This window comes from Caloenas nicobarica, chromosome 9, assembly GCF_036013445.1.
Source record: "Caloenas nicobarica isolate bCalNic1 chromosome 9, bCalNic1.hap1, whole genome shotgun sequence".
Lineage (NCBI taxonomy): Eukaryota > Metazoa > Chordata > Aves > Columbiformes > Columbidae > Caloenas > Caloenas nicobarica.
The window spans coordinates 24144207-24160580 of record NC_088253.1 but is presented as its reverse complement, the minus strand read 5'-3'; the positions used below and the strand labels follow the sequence as shown (position 1 = coordinate 24160580).

At 55.8% G+C, this 16374-nt stretch overlaps 1 protein-coding gene across 7 annotated transcripts in view; it reads right to left on the bottom strand.

The window, feature by feature from the left end:
- The window catches only part of ZFHX3 (zinc finger homeobox 3), a 166891-nt gene that overhangs the window by 138897 nt on the left and 11620 nt on the right, over positions 1-16374 (bottom strand). For 2 of the 7 annotated variants that reach the window (XM_065641240.1, XM_065641241.1), the window contains exon 3: positions 12252-12600. The exons of 1 other annotated variant lie outside the window; for it this stretch is intronic. The gene's annotated coding sequence lies outside the window, so the exon portion shown is untranslated. Of the gene's footprint in view, positions 1-10082; positions 10309-11668; positions 11825-12251; positions 12601-12700; positions 12762-16374 lie in introns of those variants that run through there. 4 more of the 7 variants (XM_065641242.1, XM_065641245.1, XM_065641239.1 and 1 more) reach the window with 4 other exon arrangements.

Below are 16374 nucleotides of genomic sequence, written 5' to 3'. Positions count from 1 at the left end.
AGCTGGAGGACAAGGCCGAAGCGCCGGGGAGCGGAGCTGCAGGCTGCGCGGGTGCAGCGCAGGGCTGGCGGCAGAACAAGCCAGCGGCAGAGCCCCGAGCCGCGGGGAGCGCCGGCACCGCCGCCGACGGGGGCAGTTCCCCCACCGGCCCAAGCAGAAGCACCAGCTCCCGGTGCCGGGCTCCCCAGCGGAGGACACTGGGAGGGAGCCCAGGGCACTGCGGGGACCAGCTGCTCCTTCCAAAGCAGGAGGACAAAGCTGCTGCACAGCCAGTCCTGGAAGGCTACACAGGGTTCCTCTAGTTTAACCATGCTGCACTCTCCAAAGGAGAAAATACTAATAAAAAAAAAAATTTAAAAATAAAAAAAATAATTTAAAAAAATCACTAAAAGCAGTGCCTTGCTCTCCAGCAGCCCCACACCAAGCACATGCTTTAAGCCAGCGTGGTGGCAAAACACGCAGCGCTCCTGCCATTGCCATCAGCCTTTGGGCACAGCACCCAGCCCTGCACTCTCCCTGCTCCGGCACGGGAATCTCTGCAGCAACACCCTGTATCACACCGTTATTTCAAGTGAAAGGGAAGCTGGCAAAAAAAAAAAAAAAAAAAAAAGATTTTGAGGAAGCTTTTTTCTTCCAGAGTTTTTCCAACCCAGGTCCCTTCCGTTAACTACTTCCCCATGCCACTGCACAAAAGCTCTGTGACAGCAAAATTTTTAAAAAAGCATCCAAGGCAAGTCTGCCCTCAGCAGCAGTTATCAGCTCCAAAACCTGCAGAACAACGGCCTCTGCAACACCCGTCCTGCTCCTGCCTCCTCATCCTCCTCAACACCCGTCCTGCTCCTGCCTCCTCATCCTCCTCAACACCCGTCCTGCTCCTGCCTCCTCCATCCTCAACACCCGTCCTGCTCCTGCCTCCTCATCCTCCTCAACACCCGTCCTGCTCCTGCCTCCTCCATCCTCAACACCCGTCCTGCTCCTGCCTCCTCATCCTCCTCAACACCCGTCCTGCTCCTGCCTCCTCCATCCTCAACACCCGTCCTGCTCCTGCCTCCTCATCCTCCTCAACACCCGTCCTGCTCCTGCCTCCTCCATCCTCAACACCCGTCCTGCTCCTGCCTCCTCATCCTCCTCAACACCCATCCTGCTCCTGCCTCCTCCATCCTCAACACCCGTCCTGCTCCTGCCTCCTCATCGTGCTCCCGCCTCCTCCGTCCCGCACACACCACCAGCAGCTCTGAGCCCCCACCCGATCGACTGGCCAAGAGTCCATACACAGGAGTCAACGGCAGAAATTCAACGCACAGTGTATGAATGCAGCACAATTTTCTCACCATAGTGTAAAACTGCTTGTGGACATGCTTGTTTTGGTTTGAAATCAACTAGCTTGGGTCCAACTTGTAACTGGTTCCAATTCAATTAAGCCAAACTAAAATAAACTATTCTTGAACCGAAAATAATGTCCACAGGGTGTTCTACTATAATGTGTAAGTAAACCCTGTGAGAAAATAATAACAAATCAATGCAAACTTGTCTAAGTAGGAAGGTTGCTAGTAAGCAGAGAGTATTTGTTATAAACATCTTCAAAACAGTCAGAATTAGAAACCAAGCACAGCTATTGACAAGACACTTTTCAGAGCTGAACTGCATTGTTCACTGCAGACAGTGAAAAGGCCACCACCAGCATGAAACAAAGCCAAATTCAACGGCACAGTTTCAAGTCCTAAACTTGCCACAGTAATCTCACTCGAGGAAAACACTTGCTCTAGTTTTGTTGGGCATTTCTCTGCCTCTGCCGCGCAAGAGGCTCATACAAGGAAGAAGGAACCTTAAAAAAACAAAACCAAAAACTTTTACACTCAACACACAATGAAAACGTTATAAAGAATAAACCCTCTATCCTTTCTGCTGCAGTATCCAAAGTAACCTTTCCTACCAAAAGAAGCCTTATTTTATGGCTATCTTGTCTTTTCCAAACAACGTGTACCACGAGGCTCTCAGTCCCAGAAGGCAGGAGCAGTTCCCCACACCAGTTCCAAACATCTTTGCACCTCAAACCCGGCCAGGGATCCGGCACGTCCTCGGCAGGTGGCGGGGCACCAGCGGGACCAAGGCTGTTCCACGCCGAACCGCGGCGTCCCTTCCGCCAGAGGGACGGCTCCAGGCCCCCTGCCCAGCACCCTCCGTGCTCGGCACCGCCCAGAGCATCGCTCGGCACCGCGGCTGAGCTGGTCAACGGCCAGGCAGCAGCAGCAGCGACGGCCAGAGTCTTAACGAAGGTAAGTTAAAACGGAAGTTGAGAAAGGACCCGTTCCTGCTCCATCATCCAGCAAGGCCTCCAACGAGACACAGGAACAGCTTTTAATATCCCCAGTGTTTTGAATGGGAAAAATTGTGCCCAAAGTACCCTCTTTTACCTCTTGGCATGTTATGTTTGAATGGTAGGCTGTATCTTTTTTTTATTTCCCCATCTATTTTTGAATTTTAAAATGCAGAAGACCCACTGGGCACCATCAGCAGTAAGAAAACCCAAGGCTCTGTCCAACACCCCTCCACCCATGTTCTCCTGGGCCCAATGGTGTGGAACTTCGGGGGGGGCCCTGACCACCAGGACACAGGGACCCCGGCAGCGGAGCCCCCGCAGCCGCCGTCGCCAGCCCCGGCTGAGGAGGCACAGCACCACCCCGGCGGCAGAGGAGAACTTTGCTCCCAAACATCCTGCTGGACACTTCATCTCTGTTTAAGTGGCACCTAAACCTCTGAAGGTCCAAATCCTCTGCAAAGCTCCACAAGGCACTCAGCTCCTCCTGCACGGATCAGGGTGGGCAGTAAGGAGGGAGCTGCTTCCCTTGTGCGCTTTGATTTCTGTAATAAACCACCCTTGGGTATCTCCCACGTGGCCCCAGCAATTCAGTACCACGTCACCGCACTGTCCCTGCCTCGCACAGCAGGACGGGCCCGGCCGCGCTCCCGACAGGACGGAGCTCAGCAGACAGCTCTGTCGCGCTGCAGACCAGTGACAGGCACACCGTGTAATCCACAATCTCCAGAGGATGGCCAGTGCTTCTTGCCAAATCTCATCAAAAGCATCTCGCTAATCATTGCTACTTCACAGGCTTTGAACCCAGAAGCAAGAGGGGCTGAGAAAAAGATGGCTGAAGGAAGAAAAAACAGAGTCCCAACATCCAGCTCGCGCCTGAAGTAACTAGACAGTTTCACGGTCCTGCCCCACTCAGCCCAAAGGGAAGGAAATCTCCGCTCCCCAGAGCGAGCACCTGTCCCTCCAGGGACACAAAGCCACGCTGCTCAGAGAGCACGGACACAGCAGTGGCTGGTTGGACGCTCCGGTCACGTTGCCAACATCAGGAGGACCTTGCAGGGAGCTTCTGCAACCAGGTTTGCAGCCCTGGGCACAGCTGGGAGGTTTGGAGTGAAGAGACCGCAGCTGTGCCAGCCCTGCCACGGCTGCCCCAGCAGTGCTGCGCAGAGCAGAGCTCAGCCCTCCTCCACAGCCAGCTTCAGCAATCCCCGGCACGTCCAGAGCTCGGCTCGGTTGCTCCAACATCTGCGGTTCCAGGTGACACCGCTGCCAGCCCGCCATGAAGGAGCTTTTCACGCAGGGCTGTGCTGGCACCAGACCCACCACCTGGGGAATTTCCAGGATCTCATGTAAACCTCCAGGACTTCCATGCCACTCAAAATAAAGAGGAAACAGTGGAGAGGCTGGTTAAAATAAAGCAACCAAGGAAAAAACCTGCAGCAGCTCCTTCAGACAGACACTGCTATTGGCCAAACAACTGGTTTCTGAGACAGCAGAGGGGCGCCAGGTGCTGATCATCCTCCCGAGGCCGGGCACCCCACACCAGCACGCAGCAAGCAAACGGCATGGGCTGGCAGCAACGCCTGGCGCGACACCTCCTGTGCCCTCTGCGAGTCCCATCATCACGAACCTCCTCCCGCCGGCCTGTCACGGGGCAGCGCACGCTTCTCTTCCACCCTCCTTACCCCTTGGCCATAATGTGCCCCAACCGCTGGCGCGCCCCTCCACACCGCCTCACCACCAAACCAACCTGATGTCTACTGGAGCTCATCCTCAGGAACGGGATGGAGTTCAAAACGCATACCTGCCTACACCTTCAGACACCGCTCTGCTTAGGCTTGGCCCCTCTAACCCAGGCCTTGACCAGGCCTCCTCCACACCAGCGCTCTGTGCTCCAGAAAGCAGCAAAACCAGGAAGGACGAAAAGGTAATACAAAACAAAGAGCAGCCAGCCCCAGGTCTCCAGTATCAGAGCACAGGTCTCCAGTACAGCCCGCTTGCTCTGGGCAACCCCTCTGCTCCCCGCTGCCCCCGGCACGGCAGGTACACCCTCCCCATCCCACCCCGCAGCAGGGCCAGCGCTCATCACACCCGTGAAAAACCCAGCTGAGACAAGGAGATTCACCTCTGCCCTCCGCCCCCATCCTAACAAAGCTCAGCTGAAGCAGGACGCAGGCCTTGTTCTGCGGGATCCTTGCAGATGCCCAATGACCGAGGCGCGCGGTAACTGCGCGGAGCAGGGGCGGGAGCAGCACCCAGCTGCACCGTCCGGGCGCGCAGCCCTGCTGTGACACGGCTCACAGCCCGGCTGGGCTCACACCTGCCACGTTACTGCAAAGGCATTGCCCCAGCTGCCTCCCTCCCCTCCAAGGTGCCAGAACAAACTCCTCAGCACACACAAAGCACTGGGAAAACAGCGAAGGCTACAGCATGAATTTCTTCATCTACAACGTGGATAGAGGAGAGGACATCCTTCTCTAAGGACTCCAGCGCAATCGTGGGTAGAGCACTGCAACCCGGGGTAGGAAGGTGTCCATGCACCAGAAAGTAGCGGGAACAAAGTGTAACAGCCTGTGAATTATCTGGAAGGGTGGGAAAAATTGAGAAAGTAACAAAGAACAAAATTTAAGGATGTAACAACGTTCTGGGAATTTAAGACATTATGATTTTTCATAATTAGCCCCCATTTACAGTCTCTGCATGAGAACTATGTATTATCCCATTTCATACTCCAGCTGAGGCAAACACTTGGTGGCTTGCCCAAAGTCAGCATCAGAGCTAAAATGGATCTTTTGACTTCCAAACAAGCTCACAGTGTTAAGCTGCTTTTAACTGTCTCTACGGAAGATGAAAAACAGCAAGAAGAAAGGAACTGAGGAAAGAAGTATGTAAGACTAGAAGGGACAAAATTAACAGAAGAAAATGAAAAAGGACAAATTTATGCTCTGACATGTGAAGGAGCTTTCGAGGAGCAAATGCCGAGGTGCTGCAGAGCCCCCTCCCGCAGGAAAGGCCAAGCCCCCACTCCTCAAAGCCGGAGGTGAATGCACTGACTGCAGCTCCCGGGGGGCCCAGGGAGCCCTGCCGGGACCTGTGAGGCCCCTTTGGCTCCAGCGGCTGGACCCTCTGCCCTGGGCACCTGCCGTCCCTTCGTCCCCAGCACTGTGGGGAGGGCAGCCTTGCTCCTGGCCCAACACCGGGGGAACAGGCTCATCCCCAGCCCCGCTCCTCCTGATAAATCTCAGTCGTGGCGCATGCTAGGCTGTGGGGCAAGGGCACCCCGTGTTACACACCAACAAAGCAGAAGGTTAATTCGAAACTCCCAGCCCCGCCGCGCTGGTCTCTCCCTCCCCTCCCTCCTCGCTCTCTTCCCGTGCAAAGCCTGACATCTACAGTTCTGTCTGGCACAGTCAGGGGCTGCCAGGGGAACGCGCAAGGACAGCGGGGACGTGGCCACGGCTCCACTCCCCCGGGCAGCCCCTGGCTGCTCACACGCCAGCAGGCACAGAGCAACCTCAGCCCAGCCAGGGGACACATGCCAGGAGCAGAGACCACCCCGGCACCGCTGCCCGGCGGTACCGCTCCGCAGCAGGCTCCGAAGCGCCAGCAGCCACCGCACAGCGCTGAAGCGCATCTGAGACCAGCTCCTGCATCTAACCCTGTCAAACAGAGCAAACCCCAGGAACTGCAGCCTCGCAGCATCGCCTCCACAGCCGTGCTGCAGGAACCTACTGCACCCCAGCACAGCAGGGGCAGCCCTTCTGCTCTGCTTCCCAAGGCGGCCAAGGGCCTGTGCACCAGCTCCTGCAACACCAGAGGTGCAGGCAACACGCACACGACACGCACGAGCTGGTGTGCACAGCCAGAACATCTTCACACCGCAGGAGCAGCTCTGCTTAGCAGCTGCCACTCAAATGCGCGCCTAAGACACCAGGTAGCTCTGTGTTTCATGCGCTCACACTGCTCAGTTTTCTGAGCTGAGCCTCCAAGCCTGCTAGCATGTTTTTCCATTGCATGGTATCTCGCCAAAAGTACCTTGGTGAAGAATCCCCAGATTCTGCATCATCCTAAACAACATGCACCTGACCACAACCCTCAACCCAAACAAGACACACCTGGCTGCAATTCAACTGGCTGAGCCTCTGCACCCCTGCCCCCTCACCTCCCCCTTCTTCACTCAACTCTCTTACAACAAGAAGACCAAAAACCTACAAGCCCCATCACCAGACGTCAGAGACACTCAGGAAACCCAGCAACCCAACCTGGCAGGATCAAGCACATTATTGCGATGCTACTATCAACATTTTAGTACGTGCTCTGAATTCTGTGGTGAGCATGACTCTACTTGCACAAGGCAGTCAATGGCAGAGTGGCAAAAGGAGGGTTAAAACTCCTGCTACCGAACCAAGTCAACCAGCCATTTTGGAGCTCAGCTACCAACAGCCAGGGAAGCGTGGCTGCGAGCCGGAGGCAGATGCGAAGCAGGACAGGGGCTGCTCCCTGCCACCGGGGACCGGCGGGCTCGGGAGCAGCTCCCAGGGCACGTTGCTCCCACCCTCCTGGAGGAGGGACCCGCTCTCAGGCAGCCATGCTTGGGCCATCAAAATAAACATTCACTAAGACCTAATGTGTTACAGGCCCCGCAGGCTCTGCTTCCCCAGATACCACGGCAGGGGGAGGACCGGAGAAAACCTTTTACCAGAAGCACCACGCACATTATCTGCTCCAGGATGACCAACGAGTGAAGGAACCCACGCGGCTCAGCCCCAACCAGATCTAAAACTTGAAAGCCAGCACCCTCCTGCTCCCCAGCAACGCACACTATGCCATTGAAAACACCGGGAAATGTTTGTTTTATGGGGGGAAAAAAAATATATTGCTGCTCTGCTTTGCCTTTTATTAGCAAGAGGCATGTTTGGCACTTGTGACATAATGAAATTACAATCAACAGCTAAGTGTCTTTCTCCCAGCAGCAGACTCAAGGGCAACGCAGGGTGGCTGCAGCCTGACAGCAGCAGGGCTCCTCAGCACCCAGCGCCTCTGACCATCCTTGCACCTCGCCGGCCGGCCAGGCTCGGCCCCGTGCAGCCGGGACACCGGGACCCTCCTTGGCGGCTCCTGGGATGCACCATGAGCCACCCCTCAGCTGCAGCCTGTGCGGCCGCGGCATTGATCTCCCTTCCTGATACCCCCAACAGAAAAATAATTTCATATGGGAATGAGCTTCAAGCTGCGTTTACAGTCCATCTCTGGAAGCGCAGACCTGGCACAGAATACCCCTGCTCTCCACCCGGCACTGCTGGGGAGATGATCGCCCACCTCCCGCACCGACAGATGGACACGTCTGTCTGGCGGAGCCAACGAGGAAGCGCTGCAAAGCGCTCGCTCCTCACTGGCATGGCGGGACCTGAGCAAGATCCGCAGCATCTACGAGGGGAAGGAAAATCACCAAGGCAAGCAGGCTAGTGCAGCCCGCTCCCACGGCAGCGGCCGCGGGCAGCAGCGCGACGAGGCTTCCTGAGCCGGTGGGATCCTTGAGCTGGTGGGATCCCCGAGCCAGTGGCAAGGACCGTCACCTCCCGGCAGCGAGGGAAGCCCAACTCATCCACCCTGCCTTTTTTTTTTTTTTTAAACTAGCTGGAATTTATCTATTTCTCCAATCCCTGCCTACACACAAACCCAACCTCGGGAGCAAACAAAAATGCATGAATCGCAGATCAGAGACAAAGCAGGAGGCGGGACAGGAGGCCCTGCTCCCTCCTGCCCTCACCTCACCCCACGGCGCGAGGCGGTTATATTTAGGTACCGCCACGGTCTGCGGTGCCGCGGCCCCCCTCGGGCACAGCGCAGAATGCAGATTTTCCAGACAACAGACCACAACAGCTCCGTCAAAACCATTAGAGGCTGTAGCACCCAGGCCTGTGCGCAGATGTTTTGATTCCCACTCTCCTGCCACGACAGCCCTCGACAGCCCCATCGCTGCCACACACAGGACACCCGGCCCAAATTTTGGCTGGCGAGGGAGGGAGGAGGGAAGGGCAGCCCCGTCCCCACCGGAGCAGCTCCTCTCACCGGCCTCCCCGCGCTGTGTCCCCCAGGGACGGCAGGGCCAGCATCCCAAGGGGCTCCCAGAGGGGCGTGGGGGACACCCCGCCGCGAGGAAACAGGAGCGGGGCAGAGGGGGGCAGCCCCCACCAGCGCCCACTCCGGCCACGAGGCCTCTCCCAGGCCGAAGTCCCCGTGGTCGCTCAGTGAGAACACAGCACAGGCCGGGCGCAGCCCCACGAGCGGTGCGGGGGTCCCGCGCGCGGCACCTGGCTTTGTTCGCGGCCCACGTCTCCCACCAGCACGTGGCCCCTAAAGCCACACAAAGGCCGAACCTCGGCCGTGCTCTGATGAAGGGAAATGGGGAGCTGCGAAATGCTCAGCCTCTTTCCAGTCCATTCCCGAACCACAGCAATCTCTCCAGCGCAAACGCAGCCCCGGCACCGCGGCAGAGCCGGCACACACACCACCACCAGCGCCTACGAGAAGATGGTTGCTGAAAACTCTCCCACCACAGATGAGCGAGTCTGACACCGGCGGGAGAAATGCTGACGTGAGAGAGTCAAGCCCCAGCAGAACAGCGTGTGAATAAAGTTGATGTAAAAGCCCGCTAGCCATTTTTCATCTTCACGCAACATTTTTTTTAATATTATTATTACTATTATTATTTTGGAAAGTGGAAGTGTTAACGGGGAGGCTAACGCAGCCAACCATATGTCCACCAGTTCAGGATTTAGCGATCTCCGCTGAAGCCATTCACGTGCTGGCCAGGCCCAAAGTAAATCTGCTCCCCCGCGCTGCTCCCGGCCTCCAGCACGACACCGACGGGAACCGGGGCGGGGGTCAAAGCAGAGAGATGAAAGAGGGACACGCGCCTCTGCTTTTGTCAAAGCGGCCGCCGTCGGGCCCTGGTTTGACAGCAGCCACGACAAGGCCAGGAGAAGGTGCCAGGCGTGCGGGGTCGCCCGCGCCGCCGCCTGCCCGAGCAGCACCTTGGTCCTGCGGGAACAAAAGGCAGCGGCGGGCGGGAGGGAGGGTACGGGGGCTGCGGCAGCCCAGGGCCAGCGCCGCTGCCAGCGCCACGGCCGCTGCACCGGAGAGGGGCTGGAGCGAACCTCCTGCTGCCCACTCCTCCCAAAATGACCCCGTTTAAAAAGGAAAGAGGGCAAAAAAGAATTACAAATACAGCAAAGCAATCTCTGTGTCCAGCCACAGAGTTTCTCTCCCCTCTAATATGCCTTTTGTTTGCTTTTGTTTCTGGCTGAAGGCCTGCAGAGCGGGACCCGGCTGGGAGGGCGGCTGGGAAGCGGTGTCCCTGCACCAAGGCCGGCGCTGAGGAAAGCGCTGGGCGGGGGGCAGCGGGGGAGCCCCGGGCCTGGCCGGCGGCGGGGAGCCCGGCACGGCCCTGCTGCCGCCCGCGGGGGCCGGGGGCCCGGGACACCCCGCTGCGCGGCTGCCCCCGGCCTCTGCCGGTGCTGCAGCCAAAAAGCCACGCTCCGTCTTGCCTTAATGCCGGACCAGACAGTGCTCCCTAATGAGGGAGCATTACAATCAGCTTGTAATGCTGAATTTTTAATGCTGCCGAGGGCTCTGTTACATAATAAAGGGGGAAACGGGAGCGGAGCGTGGCTGGCGGGGCAGCCAGCACGCTCCCCCCGGCCCCGGCCCGGCGCAGGTGGCGGCCCCGGCCCACCGGCCGCCCCCCCGACCCGCCGCTTACCGCCAGCACCGCGGGACGGGGCGCGCGGGACACCCATCGGAGCTCCTGCCCGGCCGGGAGAGGTGCGCAAACTTTCCTCAAGTGCGTGGAGGGGTGATGCCAAAACGCTCGCTCTCCTCTGCGCCAAAGCTCGGCCGGGAAACGATTTAACAGCAAAGTTCACGAGCATGTTAGCTGCATGCTCTCGTATGTTCCCGTACATGCAGGCTGCGCTGCTCCTCTCCGTAATACCCTAAGACTGTAAATCTATAACCACTGCAATGATTTAGTGATTAAAAACATGATAACATATTGTGTAACTGCAAACCACAAAATCCCTGCCAACTCTCCTCCAAGATACAGGAACAAAAATACAGGAAAATGTGTTGCTCGCAGCAGTCTTCCTAAACTCAACAGAAAGATTTTAATAATAATAATATTAAAAAAAAACTAGATGTCAAAAAAAGGCTGGAGACAATGCAAGGCTGGAAAAAAAAATTAAAAGACAGAATTTTAAATATGATTCTTGCTCTAACAAATTATAATCTAAACATGCCTCTCTTTTTTTCTCTTTTTAAGTTTGTCGTAACTGGAATAACTGGTCTTGTGTGATGTCTTGCATATTCAAAGTGCTTTGTAATAGGATACGGAGACCAAACCTTATTTGCCTAAACTCAATGGGTTTTATTTTTTTTGTCTCTTCCCCCCCCCCCCCCCATTTCTTTTCCTTTTATTTTCCCTCCTCCCCCCCTTCTCCCCTAACGGGGGGGCATGGGGAGGGGAGGCAAAAGCTGTAAAGAAAATACCTGAAAGGGGAGGCTACAATTTATAATACGGCAAGGAAAGCAAAATATCACATATATATATTTTTAAAGGCAGCTGTGGGAGTTTTGGCGTCTAAGCAGCCAACTTGACCCCTTTCTCTCTATTCTCTTATTGCCCCCTTTGCAGGATTCCTGCACCTTCAGATGAATTCGAACTCAATGTGACCCTAAGGAGGGAGTCACTGAGCCTCCAGAAAATTGCTCCATATTAAACAGGAGCGAGAAGAGAAAGACAGACAGACGACCGAGGAAGAGACGCGTATATGTTACATATCCACATAAAGTACAGGACATACCCAGAGCCTGAAAAAGAAACAGACCTTTCTCGGAATTAAAAAAAAAAAAAAAAAAAAAAGCAGAGAGAGTTCAACAATTAAAAACAAAAACCAAAACCACGAAAAAGCACGCAACCCAAATTATAAATAATTCACAGTAAGAAACCCGTGTGTGCGTGCTACATACATCCGCGTTTATACACAGCCATACAGCCGTATGTGTCCCCCACACAAACACACTCTCCTCTGGAGGGTTAGTTTCAGGAGAGCGTGAATCGCCTTCCCTCCGAGGGCGAGGAGCACAGTTTATTCAGAGGAATCAATAGGAAAGAGCATTTGCAAATATTTAGATAAGCGCCGTGCGATTCAGCATTAAGTAATTAAAAACTGAAACTGAGAAGGGGGGGATCGGCCTACAGTGGCGTTTGCTGCCTTCACCTCTCCCATCCCCCTAGCCGCATTCTTCCCAAAACTGAGCCTGCCCGCGGAAAACAAAAATCAGAATTACTCTGGCTGGCCAGGCCGCTCGGGCAGCTCCCGGCGCGGGGCCCGGGCGGCGGGTCGGGCCGCCCCGCGGCCGGGCCAGTTTTCGGCACTTCTTCGCCCTTTTGTTTTCCAGCGCGTCACCGGCGCGGAGCCCCGCGGGGCACCCCCGGGGGCCGCCCGAGCCGCCCCTGCCCCTGCGGGCTCCCGGGAGGCGCCGGCTCCGCGGAGCCCACGCGCGACGGCCGCTGGGCGCGGAGCCCCCGCGGGGCCGGGCCCCCGCCGATCGATGCCCGCGCCCCGCCGCCCGCCCCGCCGCGCACAAAGCCGAGCAGCGCCGCGCCGCTCCGCGCCCCGCGGCCATGGCCGGCGGGCGGGGCGGGGGCTCCGCGGGCGCGCAGCGGCCCCCGCGGCGCCGGCACCTGCGCGTCCCCGGCGGCGGCGGCGGGGCTCCGGGACGGCGAGCGGCACAAAGTTTGCTGGGGGATCCGGGGCGGTGGGTGGGAGCGGGCGGGAGGGGGGGCCGGACCAGCCCCATGCAAAGCAGCCCGGGCGCCCCGAGCAGGAGGAGCCCGAGCGGGGGACAGGGCAGAAAAGTTGCCACTTACGCGGTCGCTGCTCCGGCGGCGGCGGCGCTTTTAATCCCGGGCGGCGGCGCGGGGGCTACAGATCCCATGCAGGCTGCGGCGGCTGCGGCGGCAGGAGCGCGCTCCGCGGAGGGGCCCGGGGCAGCAGCAGCGGGAGCCGGGGGCAGCAGCCGGAGCCGAGCGGGAGCCGCCGCCGCCGCCGCCGCTGCCCAGCAGCAGCATCGTTGTCGGGGAGTTTGCAGCCCCCCGGAGAGAGGGGGCCGCGGGCGGCGGCAGCAGCAGCGGCGGCGGCGGTCGGGTCGGGGCGGAGCGGCGCGGAGCGGGCGGCGGGGCTGGCGGTCGCCGGAGCAGGAAGCGCCCGGACTCAGATCTGATGATTGGGAAGAAAAAAAACTCTTTGGATCTTTATTCTGCTAATTAGTTTCCTGCAAAAAATGGCTGATTAGTGCAGTGCGCATGTGCCTCATTACCCAGGCACGACGGGAAGGGCTAATTAGCCACCTTCTGGATCAATAAGATTCAGCCCAGGCGGCGGGGGAGGGAGCGAGCGAGCAGGAGCGGGCGGGGGGAGCGCGGCGGCGGCGCCGCACCGAAACTTGGGGCAAGCGGCCGGCCCCCAGCCCGCGGCGGGGGGGGCGCCGCTCCGCGCTGCTCCGCACCCTGCCGCGCAGCGCCGCGCAGGGGAGGGGGCCGGCGGGCGGCTCCGCACCGCTCCGGCGGGGCGCTCCGCGGGGCCACCTGCCCCCGCGCCCCGGGCGGGGCCGCGCCGCCCCGCGCAGGGCAGGGCGAGGCGAGCTCGACCCCCGCCGCCAACGCCGAAGTTTCCCCGGGAGGAGCCGGGAAAGTTGCGGCCGGCAGCGAGCGCAACTTTGTGTCGCCCCGGCAGCGGCCCCGGCGCGGGGCGGGCGCGGAGCGCGGCGGAGCGGCCGCGCAGCATCCCGCGGTACTCCCGCGCTGTGCCCGCGCTCCCGTTCAAACTTTGCGGCCGCCGTTCCGAGCGGGACAGCGGATCAATACAGCCGCGTCCAGCCGCGCTGGGAGCCGGGCTACAGGTTTCACCAGCCATCGCTGGCAACAGCTTTGTCATTTTCTAAAATAAGAAGCTAAAAGTTATTGTAGAAGAAGGGGCTTTTTTTGTCCCCTGCACAATATGCCTTTTGTGAGTTTAATGCCATTCTGGGGCTCTCTATAGCCCCGGACAATGGGGAACTCCAGGAGGCGGCTGTGCCTCTGCCTTTTTTCTTTCTTGCTTTCTCTTTTCTCCCCCCACCCCCTCCTCTTTTCCTCCCCCCCCCTTTTTTTTTCTTTTTTTTCCTTTTTTTTTTTTTTTTTTTTTTTTTAGGAAAGGATGCAACATTCCTGCAGTCCCAACAGAACCTCTGGTTTGATTTAATAAATATTTCTCTAGCCTTACGGTAACATTTTCCACTTTCTGTTTGAGTCCATCTGTGCTTATTATTTAAAATTTTTATTTCCAGCAGCTTTTCCCTCCCCATTCCAGCCCTGGTGAAAAATGTAGATGATCGCTGGGAACGTGGGATTGGAATTTTAGGAGGAAGTGAACCAGTAAGGAACCTCTATCCAAGCTTCAGGAATATGTTTTCTTCAGCTTTCTCTGTAAGAGACTGTTTTATTACTGGCAGCAATGCAGCTGAATTAAATCATCTCTCTTGAAAATCTAAAGAAGCTTTTCAAATTGCCTTTTTAATTTTTTTCTCTTTTTCCTTTTTTAAAATTTTTATTTTTAATGGTAACTCAAATAATTAAGTTCCTGGTTTGTTTCATAGCATTGAACAAGGAATGCAGTTGCGGTCAGTTTTTCCATTTTGGAGATCCTTAATGTAGATGTATTTTATACTGAAAGGTAATAAACTGCATGTTTGTTAGTAAATATTTTCAATTAAATGTATCAAGCTTTCCGTATTTCTTAATGTGGGGTAGTCATTTGAAATTTTGACAAGTCCCTTAAGTGGGATGGGGGGATGAAAGTAGAGGACAGATTATTGGAAATTGGAAGGGCTGTCCTAGTTGATACATTACTGGAAGTGTCTTGCATTTGCAAGAGATTCATGGGTTTTAAGAATTGAGGTTTAATACATACCATAGTTATTTCAATATTCTAAATGCAGCACTGATGTGTACTGTTATATTGCGCATGCTGTGTATGAGTTCTTATGGGTTGTTAAATGGATAGACTCCAGTACGTTACCAGTTTGACTTTAAAAGCTGCCCTTAAAAAATTGTCAGTCCCTGCTCAATATATGTTTGTCTAGAATTATGGAAGAATAATTGCTAACATTAACTTCCCCTTTAAAAAAAAAAAAAAAAAAGAAAAGAGAAAAAAACACAAAACAAAACCTACAAGCCCTGGGGCAAGTAGGATTTTTCAGGGCTGCTTGGTGCGCTATCTGTAAAGGTGCATGTAATTCGTAACTGTTGTTCTTGCTGAATATGAAACAAACGTGTGTTGATGTCGAAGTTGAGGCAAGAATAAAGTAACCCTTGTCTCTTAGTACTTGGTATAACTTGGAAGAAGCGCATGTTTAACCAGAGGCTGTAGATCCGGTAGACCGGTCTGAGAATGGGGGCTGCTTATATACACACTTTTTGCAGAGCAAAGAAAAATTAAATGTGGAGAAGGTGGCAAGGAAATCTAATAACTGTCGATATTCCAGAACAGGCACCTTCGCAAGAACATGTGCAAACGCAGAGCCTGGTAGCCACGTACGTTTTCTTTGCGTTTGCATCGCCAATTCCAGTTTGGTGTTGCTGTCCTCTCATTTCCCATGACAACATATGGATTCCATAAATGCAAACATGCCGAAGTGCATCTGTCTGGGTAGTTAACACAAACCAAACGTCCCCCTTTTCGGCGGTTCTGCGGCTCCTCTGGCCGTGCTGCGCTGTGCCCTCCTGCGACAGCCTCTCGCTGCTCCTGCGTTCTTGTCCTTTCCCGCTCCCGGGGTGATCCTGCGTGCCCCCGAAGGGAGGAGGGCAGCGGCGCCGGGGTCAGAGGTGCCCAGGAGCAGAGGGGTTAAGCGGGGAGTGCCCCGCGGCCCCCACCTCCTGGGCGCTGGGTCCAGCCCGAGCAGGCGCTGCTGCGGGGTCAAGTCCGAGGGCACCCTCCTGCCGTCTGGCGAGGGCAGGACGCGGGCTGGGGAGGGCGCAGCAGCCGCCAGCCCGGGCGGGTGCCAGGGGCTCCCCGCGCCCTGAGCGCAGCCGGCCGGGGGCTGGGGAGTTCCCAGTTCTGCCAGGGTGCAAAAAGAGGTGGCGAGGGCTGTATGTGGTGTGAAAAGATGGGAGCGAACAAGTGACGAGTGCAGGACCGGGCAGATAAACCACTGTGCAAATACCAAAATAAATCTAAGGAATTAAGGAATAATTTGTACAGGAATTGTTAGGTACTGCATTCAAACACATACATGCATGCACTTCTCCTCCAGAAAATTTACTTCCCTTAAGGTTTCTTTGTTCTAGGCAAAATACAATCCAGTTGCTAAAATATAGGAAGGGACTACCCTTGCTTTAATTGGAAATCTTGATACAGCCTCTTCTATAAAGCTACGGATGCCTCTTGTTTCTATATGTGTATCTCTACACATGCATAGATAGGATTTTGGTTCCAATAGCTTTTAATGTGCTTAGTAGAAAGAATCTCTCAGTATCAGATCTGCGGGGAAAATAAGACTGATTTTTCCCATAGGAAACTTGCTAAAGACACAGTTGAATTATTAGATTAATCCTATTTTTTTGTCTTGCAGCATATCTGATATATTTGCACATAGAATCATATAGCTTCATTTATATGCTATTTTAAACAGATGGAACTAATACTAGAGCTTTAAAAGAAAGTCATTATTTGTAAAAATGTGTACAGATTAAGAGGGGCAACTTTGAAGCGAAATGCTTTTCTGAGGCAGCACATATGGCTTTCTGGACGGAACTTTCAGAAAAGACGGCTGTTATCTTTGGCATGTAAAATAGGGGTAAGCGGCGCTGGTTCCCCGGGTTCTGCCCTAGAAACGCGCCGTGGCTGCCGTGGCCCCGGAGCAGCTCTGTCCTGAGGCGGGAGCGGGCCAGGTCTGCGTGGCCATGCAGACGCAGCTGGACGGGGGAATTTCGGGAGCCCCGAGCGTGTGGCGTT